General features: G+C 31.6%; 1 pseudogene; it reads left to right on the top strand.

Moving 5' to 3' along the window:
• Positions 1 to 21,140, top strand: part of LOC126025837 (uridine 5'-monophosphate synthase-like) — a 37,128-nt pseudogene extending 15,988 nt beyond the window's left edge.
• Positions 21,141 to 26,909: the final 5,769 nt, after the last annotated feature.

The following is a 26,909-nucleotide window of genomic DNA, read 5'->3' as shown; positions in this document are numbered from 1 at the left end:
GTTATAATTTATATAAATTCCAAAGAGAAAATTTTATTTTTGTTGATCGGCTCTCATAATCAAAAAAAATTTGATTATATCAAATATTTTTGATAAAATATTTTTGAATTACTTCGTAAAGTGAATTTTGATAAATAATAAAATGATGAGAATAATTGAATCATTAAACCACATAATGAAACACCAAACAAAAATATATCAGCAATAAGATAATGGATTTTTAAATTGTTCAGACTACAAAAATAATTCAGACTATAATATCTTATTTTCAAATATGAAAAACAATTGTTAATGTTCTTTAAAAAATAGAAACAAATTATTAAAATTGTGAAAGTGTGTTGCTTGAATTTACCAATTAAAATAGATTTATAATTATGAAAACTTTTGCACAGTGCAATCTGAACTGGTATACTAAAAACTTTAGATATGTTCAAAAAAACAACTGATGGGGCCGGCGAGGTGGCGCTAGAGGTAAGGTGTCTGCCTTGCAAGTGATAACCTAGGAAGGACCGTGGTTTGATCCCCCAGAGTCCCATATTGTCCCCCTAAGCCAGGGGCAATTTCTTAGCCAGGAGTAACCCTTGAGCATCAAATGGGTGTGGCCCGAAAAACAAAAACAAACAAACAACAAAAAAAAACCTGAGAAATTTAAATTATACAGTTGAGTGAAGGATGATCATAGAGCAGAAAGGTGATAATAACCTGTTAAAATATCCCTATGTGTTTTTCTTTAAAAAAATTAAAGAAAGTACTTTCTCTAGCTTTACAAAAAATAACCTTTTTTCTGAAACTAGATCTGATGTCAAATTTACTCTTTGAACTGTTCTTGGTAATCTGAATAAAGAAGTCTTTCACCAATTTTGTATTTTTTATCTGGAATAAAAAAGGATTTAGTTCTTCCTTATCTAAAGAAAGTTTATGTTGAAGAGAAGACACACTAGAACAATGGTGGAGGACTACTGACTCTCTGTTGATGAAAATATGTTTCCATTCTGCTTAGCACATTTGCATTAAAATTAGGTAGCTGTAGGTACTAAAAACTTACAATTCTATATTTGTTCTTTTGTTTGTCCCAACTGTCTTTGATCTGTCTGTATATTCCTCTTTCAATAAAGTGGTTGTCTTCAAGGTTTTCAGCTGTCAGGTTAGGGTATCCTGATATATTAGAGTACCCTGGTATATTATTGTCATCATATTTTCATCATTGTTATTATATCATTATCAACATTGGCATGTTGACAACACTTGGGTATGTCTGCATCTGGTTTGCAAGTCGCTTAACATTTATTTGTGTTTCTTCTAGGTTATATTTCTATTTCCCCAACTCCATTCAAGATTAAAGTCTTTCCTGTTCTATATTAAAAGCATAAATTACTTCCCTACATAAAACAAGAAAACTAAAAGGAAAAGAGCATATGAATTCTACTTGTCAGAAAACTCAAAATTCTATTTATCAAATTTTATTTGATAAAATACTAAAATTCTGTTTATCAATTTTTTGTGATAAATTATATTCTTAAATTATATTTATCAATTTATCAGGAAGTTATTTTTGTTCTTGAAGCAAGGCAACTGACACAATTAAGTACTGAATATATTTTTATTCTTTGTTATTCTTTGTTTTATTTTCAGAGTCAGAATAGGATCTTTCTAGGTTCTTGCAATAGGAAACTGAGAAATCTTGGAAGTATTTTATTTTAATATAATTTTAAGGGGAGGGTTATATAAATAGTCCTCAGAAGACATAAAAACATTTCCTGGTGATTTTTGGAAAACAGGTCTTAGCAGTTTGGTAGACGAGTCCAAAAACTAAATCCTTCTTGAAATTGCAGTGAGGATTATTTAAGGGCACTCCATTAGTGTGGGTATTCTCCAGCCATCATGTCATACAGGGAATCACTAAAACACCTGTATAGTTTCTCTCTAGTCAATTTCTAAGATCAATTTTAATTAAAAAATTATGTCTTCCATCTATTTATATCTGTAGTGACTTTTGCTCTGGTTACATAACTTATTCTAGGTAAATTCTATTCATTTTAACCCAACTATACCTGAAGCATTGGGTTTAAGAGAACTCATATTTTTATTTGGTTTTCTTTTGTTTCCAAGACATGGAAGTAATGCTTTATTACTTTTTAATTTTTGTTTTGGCAATCCCATTTATTGTCATTTATTCCAAGGAACCAAAAGCATGATTTTGAAAAGGCAGTAAACACGTACATCTATGTTCATTACAGAATTATTCAAAATAACCAAGATCTGAAAACAAAGCAAGTGTTTAGAAAAAGATGAATGAATTAAGAAATAATGCTACATATACACAAAGAAATAGAACTTTACAAGAAATGGTGAACTAATGCAATTTGCCACTATACAGAAAGATCTAGGAGTACCAAGATAAATGAAGTAAGTCAGAAGAAAGGGACAAATGCAGAAATATGTCTGATATGTAGAATATAATGAAACAACATAATAAAATACAAAAATAGCCAAAATCAAAGTTTACAGATGTAAGTTTAAGTTTGGGGCAGATGGGAGAGGACCATGGAACACTGGTGGAAAGGAAGAGATATTCTGGTGATAGATGTATTATTAGAACATTTTATACATAAAACTATCATTAACTATAGTATAAATCACAGTGCCTCATCTAAGAAAAAAATGATCCTTAGTATTTGATATGTTCTTTATTTTGACTATCCATGCCCAAATCCTGGCTATGGTATAACAGTTTAGTTTTGAAGAATAGAAAGAACTATAGGATTTCATTTATTTTTGATAACTGAATTAGAATCTATTGATATAAAATATTTTAATTAAAAGATAAAGTAAAATAAAAAGATTAACTTTTTTCATTCTTTATGTCCTCGTCTAAATATTCTCCCAGTTGTATAATTGCATTTCATGACTAAATTCTCTCTGCCTTTCCTCTGATCATTATTCCCTTTTGTTTCTAAATACTACTCTCTATTTTCATAAATGAGTCTTGGATGTATTTCTCTTTTTCTATATTGCCCTTTTCTGTACCTTAAATACAATGCTTACTTTTGCACTTCATGTAGGAAACTAGGAATTTCCTTATAATTTCTTTTATTTTTAAATTTTCCTCTATATAAGGAGAACAAACTATTTAAATTATGACACCTCAATTACTCAGGAAATATTTTGTTACTTTTAAGACTTACATGGACAGAAACAAAAAAGAAAATTCAGTTTGGTGAAATTGTCATTAAATCATAAAGATTAACCAAAATATCCTTGTAAAATATAATAAGTTAAAAACGTAAACATTATATATTTTTTCATATATTATTACAAATATACCTATATCTTCATGTGTAATCCTTAAAAATATTCATTTTGATGGAGAAGTTTCTTCCAGTGACCAAATGATTCCAGGGATTGAAACATGCAAAGCATTAGCTTTAACCCTGTATTGTTTCTCTGACCCTTAAAACAATTAATCCTTACTGATACCATTGAAATGACTCAAATCAAGAAATAAATAATCTCAATTGTTGAGACAATATATCACCTGAGTGAGAGCCCAATTTATCCCCAAGGAAACATCTTTTCATTCCTGTTCATTATGGAAGAATACAAATTAACAATATGAGAGATAAAAGGTGGAATATTACAATAAAGGGTGTAGATAGTACAATATATCCCACTGTCAAAACTTAACTTTCTTTCGCAAAGGATTGTTTGTATAACTATAAAACACATATAATTTTGTATTTCTTTCAGCATTTTAAATTTATTCTTATATGTTATTTACATCTTCAGTGTTTCAAATAGAAAAACTTGTATACCCAATAAGTGTTCCACAAATATTATTATATAGATACAGGTATCAAATATCTAAGGTAAACTGATTTTTAAAAAAAACAAAAATAATGTAATTATTTAAGTTGAAATAATTAAACAGACAATGCTTCTACCTAGTTCATGTATTTTTGTTTCTGTTTTGTTTTATTTTTGGTTTTGTTTTAGGGTGACCTGGCAGCAAATGGAGATTATTCCTAGAATAATTATTCCTAGAATTTCTCCTGGCAGGGCTTGAGGAACTAAATGGGAGGCCAAGGATAAAACTGAGGTCAACTATATGCAAGGATAATGCTCTATCACGGTGCTATTTCAGGCACCAGAGTTCATGTTTTTATTTAAAATCTCCCCATAGAGAACTGGAGTTATAGCACAGTGGTAGGGCATTTTCCGGATTTGATTCCTGGAATCCCATTTGGTTCCCTTAGCCTTCCAGGAGCGATTTCTGATGCAGAGACAGGAGAAACTCCTTGGCAATGCTGGGTGTGTCCCAAAAGCAGCTGCCTTCTCCCAAATAAAACAACAAACAACAACAAAAATTAAAACCTCCTCAGAAACACTGCCAGACTATTTTCAAAATGGCATTATCCCTTTCTCTCACAACTCAGAACCATGAATTCCCCAAGTAAAGTGTAATGCACTTAAAAGAATCCTTTGCTTATCTATCTTTATAGGGCACACACCCAGTATACTCAGCACTTACTCCTGACTCTGTGCTCAGAGATCATGTAGGATGGGGCTTTCAAGACAAGTGCCTACATTCTGACTAATGCTCCAACCCCAGCATCTCTTTCTTTATAATCTGTATCAGCGACGAATTTTAACTCATGACCTAAAATGGCAATCATACTTGTTAGCCCATTCATGAATTTTTCCTACCCCTTTTATACAGTTTAAAGTATCTTTTACAGTGGAGATTTTCAGGGAGTTTGCCACTTCACACATTCCTCTTTGCATCTCCAGATCTGAACCATAATGGACTTTCCTAGGCTCTTTCCAGTAGCCTTTTCACAGTCTCCAAAGTGTTTGAAGATTCGTTTGAAGGTTGTTTGAAGGTCATAGAATCACCTCCCTACAGAAGCATTCAGTATGATTTAAAGACCTACTTAAGTGTCTTTTAAAATCACTGTTTGTAGTTTTGGTTTAAGTTGCTTACTCTGTTCTTTCAGATCTATAAGATGTTGGAAAAAGTTGTGAGTCTGATGTTAATTCAATCCTTCCTGTCAATGTGAGAAATATTTTAATTTAAACATTCTATATCCCAGAGCAAAACCATAATAAGACTTAACTTTTACCATTTTATTATCATATTTTATAGACCTTTATCTCTCAAAATAAATCTCCTTAATTTTTCCTAGGTGATAAATTATATTCATTAATATAGGAACTCTATTTGATAATCAATTTTTAATTGACTTTCAGATTATTCCTTTTAAGAGAGTCATTACTTTTAGAGAAGCTTTTGAAAAATGTATCTCTGTAATTCTTAAAATAAAATACTGAAATTGTATAATGCATATTGGAAATATGTACTAAAATCTATAGATCTTGTCAGTTGCCAAATTTAAATGGTTCAGAAGAGAGGCTAAGGAAATTCAAGTTTGTGTACACAAATGCCTTGATCAGGAAACAGCTGATGGTACTCATCCTGGCAATACAGAAGTCCTAAAAAGACTAGCAGCAGGGGAAAATGCTGTCCTAAAAAAGGATCCTTCTCTAAAACTAGATGTAAAGGCACTGCTGATTCCAAGATTGGAAGAATCCATAAAGTTCTTGCTTTTTCTCTCCTTATAATCTTATCATCCTGGGCTCTGAACAACATATTATCAGGGAACTCACAACAGACTAGAACAGTGGTAGAATTGGGTGCAATCCCACCCTTGGTAGCAGGTGACTGTCTGTGAACATGAGTGTGAGTGCTTGGACATACAGTGTGGAATGGTCCAGAATTGATATACTTGTCATCTCAAGCAAAGACATTATCCATCTGCTTTCACTGATCACAACATTCACATTTCTGTGAAACACCAAGTGTCCGAAGTTGGGAATTATTTGTTTTACTGTTGCTTTTTAAGGGTCAGAGTCCTTGTACCAGTAGACTGGTAAAGGTTTCTGTGTTGTTCTACAGAAATGAAGCTGATGTGAATAATGACATCACAGAGAGCAGAATGCAAGCATCTTTGCTTGAGATGGCAATATTTTAATTCTAGAAGATTTCAGATATATCTTGTTAAGCACACACACCTCCTGTTCATGGACAGTCATGTGCCACCAAGGATAGGTTTGCTCCTAATTCCACTACTGCTCTAGGTTGCTCTGATTCCCTTGACAATGTTGCTTAGAGCACAGATACCATAATGTGTCATTTTCCTCTGCAATATTATTAGATTAACGAATGCCTTATAGCTATATCTTTTTTATTTCTGTTGTTTGTTACATAAAGTAGAAGTGTGTTCCAAATATCAGTGATTGTATAGAATTTACTAGGGTCTTAGTCTGTAATATTATTGATCATTTATAATGTTTTGAGATACTATGCTAATTAGAACATGTAAATAACCAAAACTACCAAGAATTGAAGTGCAAGATATGACATTAGGAAAATGGAATATTGTGATTTTGAAGATTTTTATGCATGTGTTTGTGTTTCAATAGTTAATTCAGAATGGAGAGGAACCAAAAATAAGATTTATTAACATGGTGATTTGTGCTTGGATTAAACAATGTTATTTTTCAGAAATATTGGGCAGTTTTCTTGAAGCAATATTAAGATATACCCTTCAGTGGAAGGGTCCAATTCCATTAATAAAGAGTGCTGTAAAAATACCTTGTTTATACCTGGGTCCTCAGCTGAATCCACAATACGGTGTTCAGTGTCAAAGAAATGTCTTCTTCTAGATTCACTTCTCAGCTAAAATTCTACTTGTATAATTCCAGAATAGTGCCTGGCAGATTGACATTAATATCACTGAGAAATTTGAGTGGCTACTCAGCTTTCCATTGAAACAATTTAATATTTATGTCCACTGCTGCTTTACAATGATAATATATAAAATACAATGTTCAGTCCCCTCTTCACTAATTTAGCCCCTTAGAACTGTCATAACTATACAGGTCCACAGGCTTCTTAAATATAGGTTTTATGTTTCAGTGCTGTTAGATTAAGAAAATTGTTATACTAGGAATTAAAAAAGTCAGAAAAATAATAATTATATATTCTTCTTTTTATTTTTGCTTTTTCTTAAAACCTATCAGGTAAGATACTTACCTTGTTTGTAGATCTTTTGCTTCCACCTCATAAGATACCCTGACCTGAACCACTGAGTTCTGAATCATGAATAAGCCCTTGCAAGTACTTCCAGGTGAGCACCCCCAAAATTCCCCCCTTCAGTTTTCAAATACACTTGCATTCAAACAGTTTATTCTTGCTAAATATGACCAAAATAGTTAACTCTTTACTATCACTTATTAATTATAATTAAAAGTAGTGTTGTTTTGTTTCTTCTCAGATAATGTATACTTTTAGCTTCATTAAATATATTCAACAGCATCATTTTTTGTGGGTATGCATTAAAATGATTTTGGAGGATCCAAAGACCACTCCTGATGGTGTTCTGCTTATTAGACCAGTACCTAATTCTATAATACTACCTGAAATTGTAATGTGGGCATAACAGATTCATACATAGTAGTAGTAATAGGACCATGTAGTTATAGAAATTAAATTTGTTTATGTTTTGCCTATTTTGTGTTTATCAAGTAATGAGTTATTAATTTAAAATATTTTATTTTTTCACATATTTTAAAATAATTAGTGTAAGCTTCATATCTAAATTGGAACAGGTATGTTTTTAAATAATCTTTCTCCTATTCGTTGATTTTTAAGAAAACAAAATAAAAATAAAAACTTTTATCTACCAATTATTTCAATGCAATTTCTTTTAGTAATGTTAGAATCATTCATGTGAATCTGCTAAAGAATTTGGCAGCATTAACAACAGGTTTTATTTCATCAAGATAAGTTTTTAAGAGTTTCTATGTGCTTTGGCTAAGAAGTTGCATTTTATGTATAATTAAAAGTTAACGTGCTTTAGTTTGGAATGTGAGCTACTGAACATATTGTGTGAAAACAGATCTATGCCATAAAATGTTTTGAATAAAAAATTAGTGTCAAAGAGTAATGTTTAAAGTAATTTTTTCTAAAGTAATGTCTGAATTCTGATTAGGTATCTGGCTCTTATTCCCTTTTGTTCTTTAGAGATATGGATATTTGAATTAAATAAGTAAAATTCAATCTCAATTTATCTTTGGCTTTCAATAAAGCCCAATGGAAACTAGTTAGAATTTCTACTGGTTATAAAATATATCATAGCTTTGGCATTTAAAAATGATATGCTGAACATTTACATATGCTAATGAACTTGAGTTACGATATATTGAATAATAATATTTTCAAATCTAGTAAATATATATCTGGATTAATATTTTAATCATTAATTGAGGTTCTGGCAGGGATAGTAGAAACCAAAAGCCAGAAGTAATATTTGAATATTAAATTTCATTGAACCATTTTAACAGACATATAGCAGACATATTCATGTTCTCACATAGTGTATGATATAATGGAAAAGAAGTACAAAATATAATTCAGACATCTTTTTTTATCCTAGTTTTATAGAGTAATTTTGAAAACTAATTTCTTTTTGAATTAGTAAATAATTTAAAATGTGTACAAAATCACATGTCTCAGGAAGTAAGGCTAGCATGAACTAGATATAAAAGTTTGCAAGATAAAACATCTAACCCTATCTAAAAATGGAAAAGAGAAATGTATAAACATTTCTTCAAAGTAGAAATACAGATGTCCAAAAGGTACATGAAAAAATGTTCCAGATAACTAATCATCAGGGATATGCAAATCAAAACAACAGTGAGGTATCATCTCATGCCACAGAGACTGGCACATATCAAAAAAAGAAAAAAGACTAGTATTGGCATGGATGTGGGAAGAAAGAAACTCTCATACACTGATGACGGAAATGCTGTATATTCCAGCTTTTCTGGAAAAAATATAGATATTATTAAAAAACTGGGAATTGAACTTCCATATGATCCAGTAATACCACTTTTCAGAATATATCCTAGGAACACAAAACATAATACAAAAATGCCCTCTGCATTCCTATATTTATTTGAGATTTATTTACAATAGCCAATAGCCAGAATCTGGAAACAACCAAGGTGCCTAACAATAGATGAAAGGCTGAAGAAAAGGTGGGTACATTTACACAATAGAATTCTATGCAGCTATTAGAAAAAGTGAAGTCATAAAATTTGCCTACATATGGATGGACATGGAGACTATTATGCTGAGTGAAATGAGTAAAAGGGAGAGTAGTAGACATAGAATAGTCTCACTCATGTATGAAATTTGAATATATAAAACACAGTATTGTAACAATACCTAGACACAATAGATATGAGGGCTGGAAGAACTAGCCCATCATATGAAGCTTTCCACAATGCACGATGAGTGCATTACAGTAATAGTTACACTAACAAAAAAACATGAGAATGATAGTGACAGAGAGAAATAGAATGCTTGTCTAAAAAACAAGCAGGTGGTAGAAGAGGGAAATGAAAGCCATTGGTGGCACGAAGTTGCACTAGTAAAAAGAGGTGTACATATTATGACTGAAACTCAACTAAGAATATGTTTGTAAAAATGATGCTCAAATAAATAATTTTAAAATAAAATTAAAAAAATAAAAATTACAACTTACTTAGTAAACAATCAACATATTGACAACATTTTTATAAACAATATAAAAATTATATAATCATATCAATAGATGTAAAAAAGAAGTATTTGACAAGATTCAGCACTCATTCATTATAAAAATTCACAAATTGGGAGTTGAAGGAACACAACCTAATAATATATTACAACCTACAATCTTACAGAAAATATTATATTTAATTGAAATAATGAAAGCATTCCAAAATCAGGCACAATATAAAGTTGTCCTTTTTCACCATTTCAATTCAATATAATCTTGGTTCTATCCGCTGGTGTCCCATATGGTCCCCCAAGCCAGGAGCAATTTTTGAGCACATAGCCAGTAGTAACCCCTGAGCACTGGGTGTGTCCTAAAAACAAACAAAAAATAATGATACAAAAATATGTTTAATTCATAAAATACTTGTGTTTTAAGGGGAAAATAGATTTTAAAGAATGAGTCACCACACACTGGGTTTCTAGATTAAGCTAAGATTTTTAGGTTGGAAAATAAGTTTTATTTATATATAGATTTTATTTGTACATTTTAGTGTTAAAGTAAGTAAAATATTTTAGAGGTAAAGTAGAAGTAGATCTTTTGGTTATAGATGACAAAGGGCAATATGAGCTTGTTTAACAATAAATCTGTAGACTATAGAATATTTTACAGAAAAACACAAACTTGCTATTTAGAAAGAGAAAAACCTCTGAAATATTAGTAACTATTTGTTATAATGTTCATCTATGAGTGTTTCTTGTGGGTAAAATAAATCCATAAATAAGAAATCAGATTGTAATAGTTCTGTATACTCCTAACAATTATTCATAAACCTAATAAGTTTGAGGAAAATAGAGTTGCCTCAAGTCTTTTAAACTGTTGTCCTGTATATGCTAAATATTTTAAACATTCCATAAATACATGTGTCACATATTTATGGTTCTTTAAAACAGTGAAATACTTTCAACTAATGTTGCTAATACACTAGTTAAAAATAAATGTCCTCTATCTAGAAGATATAAATAAAACGAAGGATTTGAATCATTGTGTTGGAACTCCTATTTCTATATCTTTCTATAAAATGAGAAAAGAAATAAAAAGGTGTAGGGGACCCATGGGGCAAATTGTCTCAGGAGCATTGATTAAAAAAAAAAAAAAAAAAGGTCAGGTCTAAATATCCAAGCCAAAGTCAACAATAATAGAAACAAGAGAACCAAACTATAATAAGCTAAACACAAAATGGAACTGTAACACTGGTAGTCCAGGGGGCTGAGGGTGGAGGTATAGGATGCATGCTGGGAACTATGGTGGAGGGAGGTCAACATTGGTGGTGGGAATGATTCTAATTCACTGTCACTATATGCCTGAAATACAACTGTAAAAAACTTGTAATTCACAATTGTGTCAATAAAAATTTTAAAAAGGGGTGGTGTCCTCATATTGTAAACCCTATTTTAAGCATTTAAGTACTAGTGTCACTCAATGTCTTTTAATAATATAATAAAAATTACCTAATACAATTTTACCTTGTGTAGAATAATATTTTCTCTTTATTCCTAGCTCTTTATCACCTTTTAAATTTGGTAGCATTGTACAAGGCCAGTCATGTTTCCAGTACATTCAAGTATATACCGAAACATTCTGAAACAACACTATTTTAAAATGAACCCTACTGTCAATATTTGACAACACTTAAGGAATTTCCCATTCCATTTTCAAAATTTCTCAGCCCTCAAATCTTACCTTCTTTATAGAGTACAGGGCTCCATATTGCTAATTAATAAAGAAAACAACAAGAAATCCCTACTCAGTAATGCTTGATGAACAAACAGATGAAGGTTTTCATTGCTGTTCAGCTGATGTGGACCAAAACATTTTTGAAGATAAACAATTATAACCATTGGAGAGTTAAAGAGATAGTACAAGGATTAAGCTGCTTGCCTTGCATTCAATATGCCAACTGAATCCTGACAAAACAAAACTGAGCACTTACTTTATGAGCTTTTCATCTATCATATTACTTTAATATTTTTATGAGAAATGTTGTTTGTACTCATATTTATACGTTAAATTATCAGCAAGTATGACTGAAAATATCTTTTTTTGTGTTATGTGTATTTTGGGCCACAAGCAGCTGTGCTGAGGGGGTCAATTCAAGTGAAGCTTGGGAATTATTTTATGTTGCTGGAGATTCAACCAGGGTCAGTCTGAATGCAAGGCAAGCACCTTACCTGCTGTATACTCACCTCTGACAAAATCATTTTGATAAATTTTATTGATTAATACTTAGACTATAGATGTGAATTTAATATCTGTATGCAGCCCAGTATAGTTCATCTCAAGTCGAATGTTACTTTTTGTTTGCTTGTTTGTTTGATTTTGAAGGAGGCCACACCCAGTGGCCTCCAGGGGTAACTCCTGGCTCTGTGCTCAGAAATTGCTCCTGTCAGGCTTCTGAGACCATAAAGGATGCTGGGATCAAATCCAGCTTTGTCCCAGTCCACTGCATCCAAGGCAAACGCCCTATTATTGTGCTATCCCTTCAGCTCCATGAGTTTTTCACTTTGAAATAAATATAAAAATATTTCTGTCATTTTGCTCACAAAAAAAGTTTCATTGAAAAGAAAATAGTTAGGAGAGAGCTACTAATGTAAATTTATTCTTTCAATTAAAAATAATGCACATAGAGTTAACATTACATCTTATTAATAAGCTACTAAGATAACTGATTCTCATGTAATAAAGCACACTGAATGTTTAATTAAGCAACTTTATTAAGCATTTTTAACTTAAAGAAAGGCACCCCAAGTAGAACTGCAATTTAAAATGGGTTTTATTCTAGTTTTGTTTTACATATTTTCCATGAAAGTACTTCTTTGAATTGATATGTGCATCATCTTCATTTTCCAGGACAAGACCTCTGCAATACCTGTGTTATCTTGCTTATATCAATTGATTACATAATTATTCATCATGGTTAAACTATTTTTCTCCTTTCTTAAGTTTAATTAGATTTATTTCAGTAAACAGTGATAATTTTATCCTTGTCTTGACCTTTACAGATTTAGAAAACATGGTTACATAATTTTCATAATCAAGCTTAGTATACTTGAAAACAGAACAATTATCCCCTTAACATTTACTAATTTAATGACATCTGTGACTATTCTGCATTTTTTATTGGATCACTTTAAAAAATTTTTAAGTATCTTGGTGATAGTTTATTGAAGTGGGAGAAAGTATACTGAGATAAATATATCATATGTTAGATTTTATACTATCTTAGAAAACTTAAATGGTTATACTACATTTTATGAAAAGGTTTAATTTGAGGGGACAGAGATAGTGTACAAGCATTTAAGACTCATCTCTTGCATGAAGATCACTTGGGTTTTATCCCAGGTATCACATCTAGTTCCACAAGCACCATGAAGATTAATTCATGAACATTGATGGATGTTGACCCAAAAGAAACAAACAAAATTTAATTTGAACTAAACAAAATACAAGCCTATATCCGTCAGGTTATGTGTATATTTAAGAAACTCTATATACTTGATCTAACAAAAGGAAATTTTACATGATCTCATGCAATGAAGGCATTTTTATTTAAATTTAGTGACTAGAGGAAATAAAAAAATTCACAATTAATTTTTAAGCTTGAAAAGAACTTGGTAGGTAGATTATCTGAAAAGTGAAATATGACGCCACCATAATAATATAGATTTACTTTCAAATTATTATTGACAATTAAAAAGAGTTCAACCTGAAGAGCTTTCATGTAAGGGGAATATCAGTATGTCATTCACTATTTAATTTTGCTTTATTTTTGTTCAGGGAGTTTTATATACACATCAGTGAAAGGGAAATATGGCTTCCTCTATAACCAGTGCATTTTTAATTATTTATTATAGTTGATAAACCTACATTGACTTAACATGAGATACAGATAATTTACTTTTGGTATACTCATTCTATAGGTAATCAAAGTATAAAATAGATATTTCTGAATTTATTTCAATCTTTATATATAATCAGAGTATTTTCATTGCTTAAGACTTATGAGAAGGGGGCCGGAGAGATTGCATGGAGGTAAGGCATTTACCTTGCATGCAGAAGGATGGTGGTTTAAAACCTGGCATTTCATATGGTCCCCTGAGCCTACCAGGAGTGAGTTCTGAGCACAGAGCCAGGAGTAATCCCTGAGCACTGCCAGGTGTGACCCAAAAACCAAAAAAAATAAAATAAAATAAAAACTTATGAGGAAGGAAGATAACTCAAATGATTGCAATGTATACCTTACAAGTTAATGGCATGGATTTTCCTCAGTAACACAACATCCCCAAGCACTGATGTGATTAACCCCAAATACAGAACCAGGAAAAAAATTCCTAAACACTGGTTAAGAAAAAATAAAAATTTAAATAAAAATAACAGCTGTTATTTTTGCCTTGCAATCATTCTCTCTCATTTGGTAGTTACTGTTTACTAAACTAACAAGTGGCTATAGATTTTCAGTTTTGTGTCTGTTTTATGGTTATGATAAAGGAGTAGAGTATATAGATTCATGGACAATTGAGTTATGTTTTAAGTTGTTTAAATTATATGTTCAGATTTATGTATCTATGATTACAAACTCTAATAGCTATAATTTATTATAAAATAAATATAATTTTTGGATCCAGAGTGGTGGTCTAGCACAAGGCATTTGCCTTGCATGCGGCTGACATAGGACAGACAGCGGTTCTATCCCCCAGTGTCCATATAGCCCCCTAAGCCAAGAGCAATTTCTGAGCGCATAGCCAGGAGTAACCCCTGAGTATCACCGGGTATGGCCCCAAACAAAGCAATAAAAAATAAATTAAAATTTTATATATTATAGAATAATTATGAAAAATAATTATATAAGTAATTATATAATAAAATCATTTATAAATTTTAATATCAGTTCTTCATTCTATAGTTTTAGTTCACTATCATAAGCACACACTTATGTAATCTTCATCTCTATAATATGTGCTCTACAATAGTTTCATATCAACATAACCAAATAATATAAAAATTTGAGATTTTATTATTTAATTTAACATAATAATACTATTGCTATTTATCAACATTCTATAGTATAACATATTATCAATTACATAATACACATGTATTAGATACATGAATACATAAATAAATAGTAATCATTTGCATGGATGAACCGTTCTTTAATTATTATTTATATTTAGTTGTTAGTTATATTTATATTATATATTAGTTATATTTAGTTATTTATATACACAGACATCTGTGTAATATTTGAAGTCTGTAGAATTTCATTAAAAGCATAAATATAAAAAGAGAGAGCTAGGTTTTTCTAATCACCATGGATTTAAATTTATGATAACTGCCAAATATTCTTAATTAATATTCATCAACAACATAGGTGATTTTGGGACCGAGCGATAGTACAGTGGTAGGGCATTTTCCTTGCACGTGGCTTATCCTGGACGGACCACGGTTCGATCCCCTGGCATCCCATATGGTCCCCCGATTCAGGAGTGATTTTTGAGCGCATACTCAGGAGTACCCACGGATCGACACAGGGTGTGGTCCCAAAACAAACAAAATGGCCTAAACTGGAGGCAATATTTTTGCAACATTCATCTGGCAAAATGTTAATATTAAAGATATAGAAACTACTTAAAATTAATAATAAAAAATAATCAACATTATCAAAAATGGAAAAAGAGATGAACAGAAAGTTTCTCTAAAAGTCATATAGTTGGTAAATATATATTAACATATATATATATATATATATATATGTTACATGGCTTACTGATTTAGTCTAATTAGTTTTAGGTATCTAGTAGATGCCCTTATGTTTGCAATTTTTATTTCCCTGTAAAATACTAAGTTAAAAATCTTTTTATCTTCATTTAGAATCATATTTTTAATAAAGTATATGACTATGTATTGTTTATATTTTTATCTAGGCTTGTTCAGTCTATATAAAATAAGACCTTATACATTTTTACTTTAAGTCTTTTAAGAATATCCAATTTGAAAATATTGTCTTCCACAATATGGCTTGCATTTCATCCTTTTTTCTGATGTAATTATTCCTTTATGCCTAATATATGAAAGTCTTTGAAATTATCTTATTTATTTATTTATTGGATTGTGATTTTCAAACCCACATATACATTTGTCATTTCAGTGATGAAACAATGCTCAAATTATTAGTAATAAACAAATAACTGAAAATAAAATAAAAATATCATCATCTAATATTTTCTATGTTCCTATTATAAATGACCACAGAATTAGTAACATTAAATAATAAACATTTATTTTCTTTTTTTTTTGTGGTTTTTGGGTCACACCCGGCAGTGCTCAGGGGTTACTCCTGGCTCCATGCTCAGAAATTGCTCCTGGCAGGCACGGGGGACCATATGGGACACTGGGATTCAAACCAATGACCTCTTGCATGAAAGGCAAACGCCTTACCTCCATGCTATCTCTCCAGCCCCAACATTTATTTTCTTATAGGTCTTAACATCAAAGGTCTAAAATTAATGTCACTAAAATAATGAATGTATATTTTAGGACTCTTCTTCACAAAGATTTTCTAGAAGCATTAGATTGTTGTTTTATTGTTCATTTATTTTCCGATTCATAAATTAATCACTTTTCTTGCTTCAAAATTCCTCACAGTGTTAATATTTATGCCTGTTCTATCTTTATTCTGCATAGCGAAATACCCTTCTACCTCTATTAACTACACCTTGAAAAAAAATCCCTATGACTACAGTCTCCAAGATAATAAATTGATTCTAAGATCATCAGCTTAATTAGAAATGAAAAGTTCCCTTTCCCAGGTAAGGTAACAATTATAAGATCCTGAAAATGGACATATACATCTTTGATGGTTATTATTAAGTTTTTAAACATCCATAAAATAGCAATTTGTCTCTTCTCTGGGTCTCTGTTCTCTTGTTGGAACCTCAAAAATTGAAAGATTATATATTTTTCTAATTTTAAATAGCAATATCATTCATTTTTCTCATTAGATACACCTTAAAATTGAAGATTAAATTTAAAGATTATGGATTCAGCTGTATTATTATTATTAGTAGTAGTAGTAGTGGGAGGTCCTTGACCTTCTTCTTTCTCTGTCTTTTTCTCATCTTTCCCTATTCCTGTTTCTTGATAATTTTCACCTATAAATTTCAAGCTATAAACTCAATAGAAGACAATAGATCAATGTTATACTCCCACTTGGTCTAAGTTGATTTAATTCATCCCACTAATGTCCCCCAAAGCAAGCACTAATATGAATATGTATAATTTCCTTAAAAAATGAACTAACAAATTATCAAGTATCTTATAGTTTCTATATAATTTTAAACTTAAAAAACATAAATGTTTAGTATATGTCATTCATTTTATTTACTTTCATGTAAATTATGCAGGTAGGATATGGTAAATGTTCAATTTTATTTATATACACTGTAACCACTTGATTTGTATTATATTCTAGTGATTCTTGCTATATGTACATTATTCAAAAATGTTATGTATTTAATGTATTACTGAATGATTATTTACAATATTATTACTATTAAATAAATTAGAAATAAATTAGAAATAAAATGTTACCTCTCTACACAAGTTTATTCGATCAGCTGCAAGTTCATGCTATTTAATAACATGGGAATCTATATTTCATATTTATATTATTGACCACACCCACATTAAAACAGAAGTGAATTAAGCTTAATGCTAGATATTTTATTTGTTTTTTAAATTATTGTTTTCAAAATTAACTTTAATCGATTTTTCTATTTTTAATATATTTTTATTTAAACACCTTGATTACATACATGATTGTGTTGTTTGGGTTTCAGTCATGTAAAGAACACCATCCATCACCAGTGCAGCATTCCCATCACCAATGTCCCAAATCTTCCTGCTCCCCACCCAACCCCCATCTGTTCTCTAGACAGGCTTTCTATTTCCTTCATACATTCTCATTATTAGGATAGTTCGAAATGTAGTTATTTCTCTAACAAAACTCATCCCTGTTTGTGGTGAGCTTCATGAAGTGAGCTGTAACTTCCAGTCCTTTTTTCTTTTGTGTCTGAAAATTATTATTGCAAGAATGTCTTTCATTTTTCTTAAAACCCATAAAAGAGTGAGACCATTCTGCGTTTTTCTCTCTCTCTCTGACTTATTTCACTCAGCATAATAGATTCCATGTACATCCATGTATAGGAAAATTTCATGACTTCATCTCTCCTGACAGCTGCATAAATCAATTTTTCTTATCTTGGTATTGTAATGTCAGGTGTCAGATGTATTTGTAAACTAGAATTCTTTCATTTTTACCTAAAATCTTTTAGTAAACTAAAATTCTTATGCCTGAATTTTGAAACTATCCTATTATATTTCCATACCAATTAAGATGAAATTTCATGACTGTTTTATTTTACATCCTGAAATTTTAAACAAATAATAATCAAAAGTATACTGGATAAAAGTAAAAATTAATGTTATATTAAACAACTTTTAACTAATATAAAAGAAACTGATAGATGCATTATATTAAGTAGTAATTTCTTAAACATTTGAACACATGGTTTTGTTCTAAATTCCTGATCATATAATGTAAAATGTACAAATGTAAAATGTCATGTTCCCTTATCTTAAAAAAAAATATGTGCTTAAATTTTAAATCACTGTGATAAATTCACATACTTGAAAGTGTTATTTGAATATTTTCTTTCCAGATGTTAAACTAAGTTTGAGAAATTGGCCCATTAAAAATTTATAGAACTGACTTATTGAGTAATGAAGACAACCATCACAGCAGATGGGATCAGAAAATAAAATTTGACTTTCTCAAAAATTGCTTTATACATGATATCTGACAGTTTTATTGTTCTTTTTTCAACATCTGGAGTTGAAAAATGGATTGATTTATTTATGCTGAAAACCCACTGAGACAACTCACAAGAGAAAATAAAAATATGTTAAGAAATGTCTATAAGATAAAGAACTATTGGCCATTAGTTTTAATTAGTGTAATGGTTTGACTTTTTTATGGAGGTAATGAGTTACAATAAGTAAAAATTTTTGTAATCAAATAATTAAATACTACATATGTAATAAATAATTTATTATTATTACATATATACTTTTAGAAATAAATCACTGATTTTTAAATAATATAGTTACTTGCATCATATTTATACAATCATTGAGTGACTACAGATCACTGGAGATAGGTTTATTAGAGAGCTACAGTAATTTTAGTTAATTTCTTATTGCTATTGTTCATATCAAATTTGAATAAAAAAAGAATTGTAAAAAATCCAAAATATTGAGTGGAAGTCAGAAAAAAATCAGACAATTCAAGGTCATGATACAGTTTCAGACAGTCAATATTCGTTTAAAAAAGTTAAGAGAAGTGATTTCTTTTTCTTTTCTATCTCTTTTAAAAATTGCATAGTAGACAAATGGTTACAATATTGTTAACATTTCTGATGTTATAATACAAAATCACTGCACTTCACCACCACCAAGTAAAGCAACCTGTATCTTTACTACCAATACAATTTAATTGATGGCCTATTCATTAAATTAATTTAGTGTGGGAATTTTAGGCAGAAAGATTGTGTAATGACTGTGAAAATATTTAATGATGATTATAAATAAGACATTGGAATAACATATTTTCATTTCTGTATCTTCAATACCTCTAACTGTGAATAACCTTAGGAAATTAACTTTTAGGTGTTATGATCAGTCATAGAGAAATTCAGTAAACAGGTTTGAAATTCAAACTCTGAAGGTCGACAAATAAGAATCCAGAGATTTACTGATGATTTTCCAGATACCTGAACTTGATTACCACATTCAGGACAGAAATTGCCTTTAGTGCTGAATTAACTATTCACAATCCTAAAATATTTATTCCGAAAAGTCAATTCCAAACTATTCACCTTGATTGAAAATAAAACTAACTCTCTCCATTTGGAACTTAGTATATTTACTCTAATAGACAAATCAATTTACCAGCAAGCAAACAATCAAGAAAACAAGCACCCAGCATCTTCATGCTCTAGACTCGGCTAGATATTTTTAATGATTTCACTTTGTATGTGACTAAGTAGCTAACAACTCTGCACAGAGCTATGAGTTCTTAATATTTGAAGACCGGAAATTTGCAGATATAGGAAATACAGCAAAAAAAGGAGTGGAAGATGCTTTTTTTTTATTTATTATAAAATTTCTACCTGGAAGAGGTTGGAGGGATAGATAGCACAGTGGTAGAGTGTTTGCCTTGCATGTGGACAACCCTGGAGGAGCCTCGGTCAGATTCCCAGCAGCCCATATGATCCCCAGAGCCTAACGGGAAAGATTTCTGAGAAAAGATACAAGAGTAACCTCTGAATGCTGCCTGGTGTGGTCCAAGAAATAAATAAATGAACAAATAAATAAAAAGACAGATAGATGATTAGTTAGATAATAGGTAGGTAGGTAGATGATAGATATAGATAATAATAGATAGTTGGTAGAAAGACAGACAGATGATAGATAATAGGTAGATATAGAGATAGATGATAGAGATAGATATATAGATAGATGATAGATAGATAGATGATCGGTAGATAGATGGATGATGGTAGATAGATGATAGATATATAGATTGGTAAAGGTAGATAGATATAGAGATAATCGATAGAGATAGATAGATAGATGATAGATAATAGGTAGATAGATAAAGAGATAGATGATAGATAGAGATAGGTAGATGATTAGATAGATAGATTAATAGATAGATGATAGATAAATGATGATGAGAGAGAGAGAGAGAGAATGATCGATCTCCCTGGGATTATCTCCCTGGGAAGATCTAGTAAATACTCTTGTTGTTCCAGGCTCAGGAGTTCCGAAAGTTCTGCAAGAAGTAGGTAGGCCTGCCCTTGCATCAGGAGTGTTTGTTCATCGAGGAAATGAACTTGGAAGTCTCCTTGGCCACAGTGGACTACACAAAAGCCACCATCAGCATGGCTGAGGGACATCCCGAGTTTGTGATTGGTTTCATTTCTGACTCCCGAGTAAGCATGATATCCGAATTTCTTCACTTGACTCCAGGAGTTCAGTTAGAAGCAGGAGGGAATAATCTAGGCCAGCCATACAATGGCCCACAAGAAGTTATTGGGAAACGAGGTTTAGATATTATAATTATAATATATTATATTATATTAATTATATTAATTACATTATATTATATTATATTAATTGTATTAATTACATTATATTATATTATATTATATTATATTATATTATATTATATTATATTATATTATATTATATTATATTATATTATATTATATTATATTATATTATATTATATTATATTATATTATATTATATATTATTGTAGATCGGGGCATAATAACAACTGCTAACTTACTGGAAGCAGCAGAGATGTACAGGAAAGCTGCTTGGGACACTTATCTGAGTAGCGTTGCTGAATGAATGTCTCAAATATTTTTCTAAAGGCATTGATGACACTTGGGACTTATGCAATGCACTGGTTTGAAATAACACAGACTTTATTACGCTTGGAATCTTCCATTGATTTTGTCTCGAAAATAACTGAAATTACGGTCTTTAGGAAGTATTGAAAAATTTATAAATCACTGACTTGTTACCTAAAAAAAAATCATTATATGTTATGACTAAAATATGGGAAATGTAAAACAATATTTGAATTCTGAAAGTTATGTGTCTGTTACCTTAAGAAAGTTACTTATAATCTCTATGTAGCACAGTTATTTTTACCCACAAAAGCTGTTTCAAGAACAAATAGAGTCCAGAACTCCTTCAGATAAACTGTATTTATCATAAGAAATAATACGATGATAATAATGTAGTGGATGGTAAGATAAAAATTAGCCAGTAAACTCCTTTTAGAAAGCAAATAATGCAAATATTTGCATTTCCTTATGATCACGGAAATGAAAATCCCAGACCTGTCAAGAAAAACACTTCTCTCTAATTTCCTCTGTATAAAAAAGGAATTTTAATAAAACAGTAAACATTTAGCTGTGATAATATGAAAACAATAAAAGCTAGACTATCAAGTTATATGGTTCCCATTATTTTTCTTTAACAATATTAAAAAGTACTAGCTCATTATATCTGGTTGAACTCACCAGCTTTGCGAAAATATATTTTAAAATCCAATGGATAACAATATAAAACCTTATACAACAGAAGTTTGAAAACAGGTTAGCGAAAGTCAGTGCTTTCTTATAACTTAAAGTCTTCCATAAATCCTTCTTCCACTTTCAAGATAGAATAAGTTTCAAAAGAAAATTGCTTTCACACATGATAAAATTATGGAAGCTTGCTGGAGTGATAATTTTAACCAAGTTCAAAATAGTGTAATAAAAATAGTCTCACTGCTTTTATTGAAAATTTTTTCTAACAGCCCATTTTTTAAAGGAACAATAGACTCTTAAAAGTAATGAAGAGCTATATTGTCCAACATTTCTTTTTGTTTTAAAATATTTAATGAAATATCAATGAATAGATAAGTCACCTTTTCATTCTCACTTTGACAAAGGACATACATCAAAGGGCAATATTTTGAGTGTGGGTGTAGGAAGGCCAAACACATCTTGAGCAGAGAGAAAGAGATAAACTTAAGCAAAGGGGATAAAATAGGGCCGGAGAGCTAGCATGGAGGTAAGGCGTTTACCTTTCATGCAGAAGGTCATCAGTTCGAATCCCGGCGTCCCATATGGTCCCCCGTGCATGCCAGGAGCAATTTCTGAGCACGGAGCCAGAAAAAACCCCTGAGCACTGCTGGGTGTGACCCAAAAACCACAAAAAAAAGGGGGGGGGGATAAAATAAATTTAACAGGGCTGGAGCAATAGCACAGTGGTAGGGCATTTCCCTTTACAAAGCCAACATGGACCGACAAAGTTTCGATTCCTGGCATCCCATATGGTCCCCCAAGCCTGCTAAGAGTGATTTCTGAGAACAGAGCCAGGAGTTACCTCTGAGTGCTGCTAGGTGTGATTTTTTCCCCCACAGAAAAAAAATTAAAGAAATATGTAACAAGGTAAGGTATCGGAGAAAGAAAAAATTTAAGGGAAGAGAAAAGGAAAAGGAAAAGTGATGATTATAAAATATTGGGTGGTAGGTGGTAATTAAATTTTAAGTGCAAAAATAAGAACAAGTAAACATGTCTTATTATAAAGCAGTTTGATTAAAATGAAAACTGTGGATGAATCTATTGTTTTTTCTATTTTCATTTGGGGGCCACAACTGACTGTCCTAGAGGCACTATATTGGATGCCACAACTGAATCTGGTTCAAACTCCGGCAAGAACCCTACTTACTCTACTATCACTCTGGTATATGGATGATTAAATTTAGAGAAATGAAATGACTACTTGAAATATATATCCTTAGAAATAACTTTAAATACTAAATTTAGACATAGAGAATACTTAATTATAAAATCAATATTTTCAGATTAATTTACAAAAAATAGTAATTTGCCTTAAATAAAGACAAAAATCATAGCAATTAGACACCATTAATAATTTACAAAGAAAGAGGTCTGATATTAGTTACTCACTTTTTGACTATCACTAATTAAAATATGATGATAAGTGGAGAAAAAAGGAAAAGAAAAACTAGGTAGATTCCAGCATTATGTCTTAGCTACTCTTCATATAATCTTCAAAAATTAAAAATAGTTGTATAACAAACTAAAATAAAGATGAAATCTTGGGCCAAAGCAATAGCACAGTGGTAAGGTTTTTGCCTTGCATGCAGCCTATCCAAGATGAACCTGGTTTGATCTCTGGTGTCCCATAGGGTACCCCAAGCCAGGATTTCTGAGGGCTCAGCTAGAAATAACCCCTGATAGTCACAGGGTGTGGCCCAAAAAACAAAAGCCAAAAAAATGAAAAATAAATAAATAAAGATAAAATAATTAGGGGCCGGAGAGATAGCATGGAGGTAAGGCGTTTACCTTTCATGCAGAAGGTCATCGGTTCGAATCCCGGCGTCCCATATGGTCCCCCGTGACTGCCAGGAGCGATTTCTGAGCACGGAGCCAGGAAAAACCCCTGAGCACTGCCGGGTGTGACCCAAAAACCACAAAAAAAAAAAAAAAAGATAAAATAATTAACTCAAAGACAAAGTGACAATATTATTCAGAACACTGTATGTAAATAGTCTTTATTTTTGGCTGCTTTCTCTAATGATTTTCTGTGTTTCATATTAAGTATGAGAAATAAAAGATTCCTCAGTACCATTTCTTATTGTAAGCATTATATAATTTACTATAAATACCTCACTTTGTTAGGATCTTCTCCTACATACAAGAAGAGGCAAAGGATTGTTCTCTCCTCTTTCTCACTCACTCTCTACATTTTCTTCCACACAATCTTGCTACGGACATGTTTGCGTCCCTAAGCAAAACCTTAGTGGGTCAGATAATCCTCACTGGGAATAAGCAAGTACACAAGGCGGACGAATATGAAATATGAAAATGAAATAAATGAGACCTCACAAAATGCATTGTAAGGGGACCCACGTCCAAGGGACGAGAGACAAATTTACTGTTCAGCCGATGACATTTTTAAGCACAAACTTTGATATGCAAGGTATTTTCAGGGAAAACCAAGAGCAAGGATCTTCCCAATGAGACCAGGCCCTAGAATTTACATATCAAATAATTATTTGATGTAGGTGAGAAAGAGCCCTGCTAGAGAGCTGTGAAACAAGAGCTAGAGCAAGTTTTTCAAGAAACCAGGAGGAGAAAGAAAGAGATATTTATGATGTTTATGTAGTTGCTGAAAAATAGATTTTTGGGGGGACAGAAATAATTATTTACCATCATAGAGCTAGACTCAGAAAAAACAAGCTGCTGGCGCCAGTTTATACTAGAAGTAAGAGTCACAAATAAACTAGCCAGTGGGGAACTTATGGCAGGCTTTTTTGTACCAACATTTCTTTGTCTGCAGGATAGCTAAGGCAGAATTTCTGTAGTGGCAAAAGAGATAAAATTCAAATAAAGAGAAAATGTAATGTCACAGCCGTGTCAGAATTATAGCCAATAATCCATGCAAAGGGTCAATGATTGACTTCTCTGAACGGGCCTTTTGACAGATAATTCTTGGGAGAAAAATTAGGCACTGCACCAGGAAGGCAAAAGCCACATCTGGTGTGTGCTTCTTTTTGCGGGTGGTAAAACAATCTAATGTTAATACATTTGGGTGCCTTAGTATTGGAATTAGATGCTTGAGCATATTAAACACTATTCTCTTTCTTCCTTTGATACCAATGGTTAAATTCATATGGAGTCTACAAATATTTTGTAGAAATATTGTACAAATATTCTACAATATTTTCCTATAAGGAAAATATGTCAGTTATCTACTATGAAATTTTAGGGAAAGTTTATTTCTATTCTAATTTTGTATTATGCATTTGTTATGTATTTTTTAATTTTCCATGATAAACTGCCTCTGGGGTATGTTTCTCTAACAGAAGATATCACAAATGCTCAAATATCCATATTATATATTATGCATATAAAATAAATTTCAAAAAATTAAAATACAGTCTTCAATCAAGTCCATCTTAACATTGATTTATCTTGTTAATAATTATGTCATCTTAGCCCAAATATCATATGCCATTTTTTATTTATCTCATTTTATCAGTTTCTAGAAAATACTAAGCCTCACAATAAAAGAAGTATTTTTCAATGACTTAATTTATTTTATCATTTTTTTATTTAAAGAATTATTATTTACAAAGTTTTTGATAGTTGAGTTTTAGGCACATATTTTAACACCACCAGTGTCAACTGCCATCACCCATATTATTATACACAGTCATCCCTCACTCTCCCAATCCCTGTTTATCTTGACAAGCACACCACAAAGTTGAGTGGTTGCAGCTTAAAATTTGTTTTCAAGTTGTAGAGTCTGTGCTTTTGTTTTATATTCATACCATTCTCCCATGTCATTAATATAAATGAAGACCTGTGTTCCCTCATTATTATTCTTTCTGATTTTCTTTCTTCCCTCCTTGATTCCTTTGTGTTATGTATGTAAATATTTTAGGGGATTATTATGTTACTGACCCTAACCTGATCGGTGATTGTGCCCTACCCTACAGTGTGACCTGGCATTCTACCCCCACCCTAGGGTGGTACCTGATTCTACTTCCACCATTGGGTGGTATCTGATCCCACCATTGGGTGGTACCTGATTCTGGGGGATAAAAACAAGGGTCTGTGGAAGGCGAGAGGCTTTTGGCTGGAACTTATGCTGAGTCTTTGGACTTCAGTCTTGCCCACCGAATAAAGCTAATATTTCCACAAGCCTGACTGTCTGCGAGCTGTTTACCCACCATTTCACTTCAGAATTGTCAGCTTGACAGGCACCCTCCGAGCTGGAGGGAAATGACATCATCCTCCATTCATCCATCAGTCAACCTCTTCAGGGGCTGACTTGCAACATAATGGCGCATGAGCAGGCTGAACCTGGACCCTCAATAACTGTAAGTAAAATATTCATTGGAAATTTCCTCTGCTGACCAATAAATGGTTTCTGTGGTTAGTCATGTGGATTCTGCCACCTTTTTGCTTACGCATTTGTTCTCTAGTATACAAGTGGATTATTCCATTTTGTTTAAAACTAATTGGTTTTGATCTAAGGACAATCACTGCAGTTGGATGGTTGTGGTATATATTTCAAATGAAAATTGCATTGTCTCCAGCCATCATAATTTGGGGAATTTCTGTGTTGGCTCACGTTATTACTGTGAGCATTATTGGCTGGTATTTAGGAAATAGAAAGTGTAGAAATGGTGAGTGTAAAACCAGTATGGATAATAAGGAAATATTTCTGATGAAAAATCAGACCAAGGTGTGGGCTAATGAATCCAGCCCCACCATCAACAATATAGAAATTTTTGCTGGAAGAAAAACAACTCGGAAAGTTAAGCTTGATTCTAGCAAATCACATGACAGTAGTAACTCAGACAATGATCAACCTCCAGTGCTAACTCCAGAAGGGAGGCCTCATTCTATTCACAAAATTGAATCTCACAACAGTGCAGATTCAGATGATGAACCACACACACAGCCTCAGAGCTCTATTCAGAGTAATTTTGCTAATCTGGCCTCATCCCCTTTACACGGGGTAAATGTTTCTAACTATGTACCCTATCAGATGGAAGAATTAGATCGGTTTAAAAAAGCATGTAAA

The sequence above is a fragment of the Suncus etruscus genome, chromosome 13 (assembly GCF_024139225.1).
Source record: "Suncus etruscus isolate mSunEtr1 chromosome 13, mSunEtr1.pri.cur, whole genome shotgun sequence".
Lineage (NCBI taxonomy): Eukaryota > Metazoa > Chordata > Mammalia > Eulipotyphla > Soricidae > Suncus > Suncus etruscus.
Note: the sequence above shows the minus strand (reverse complement) of the source record. Positions and strands in the feature narration are given on the sequence as shown.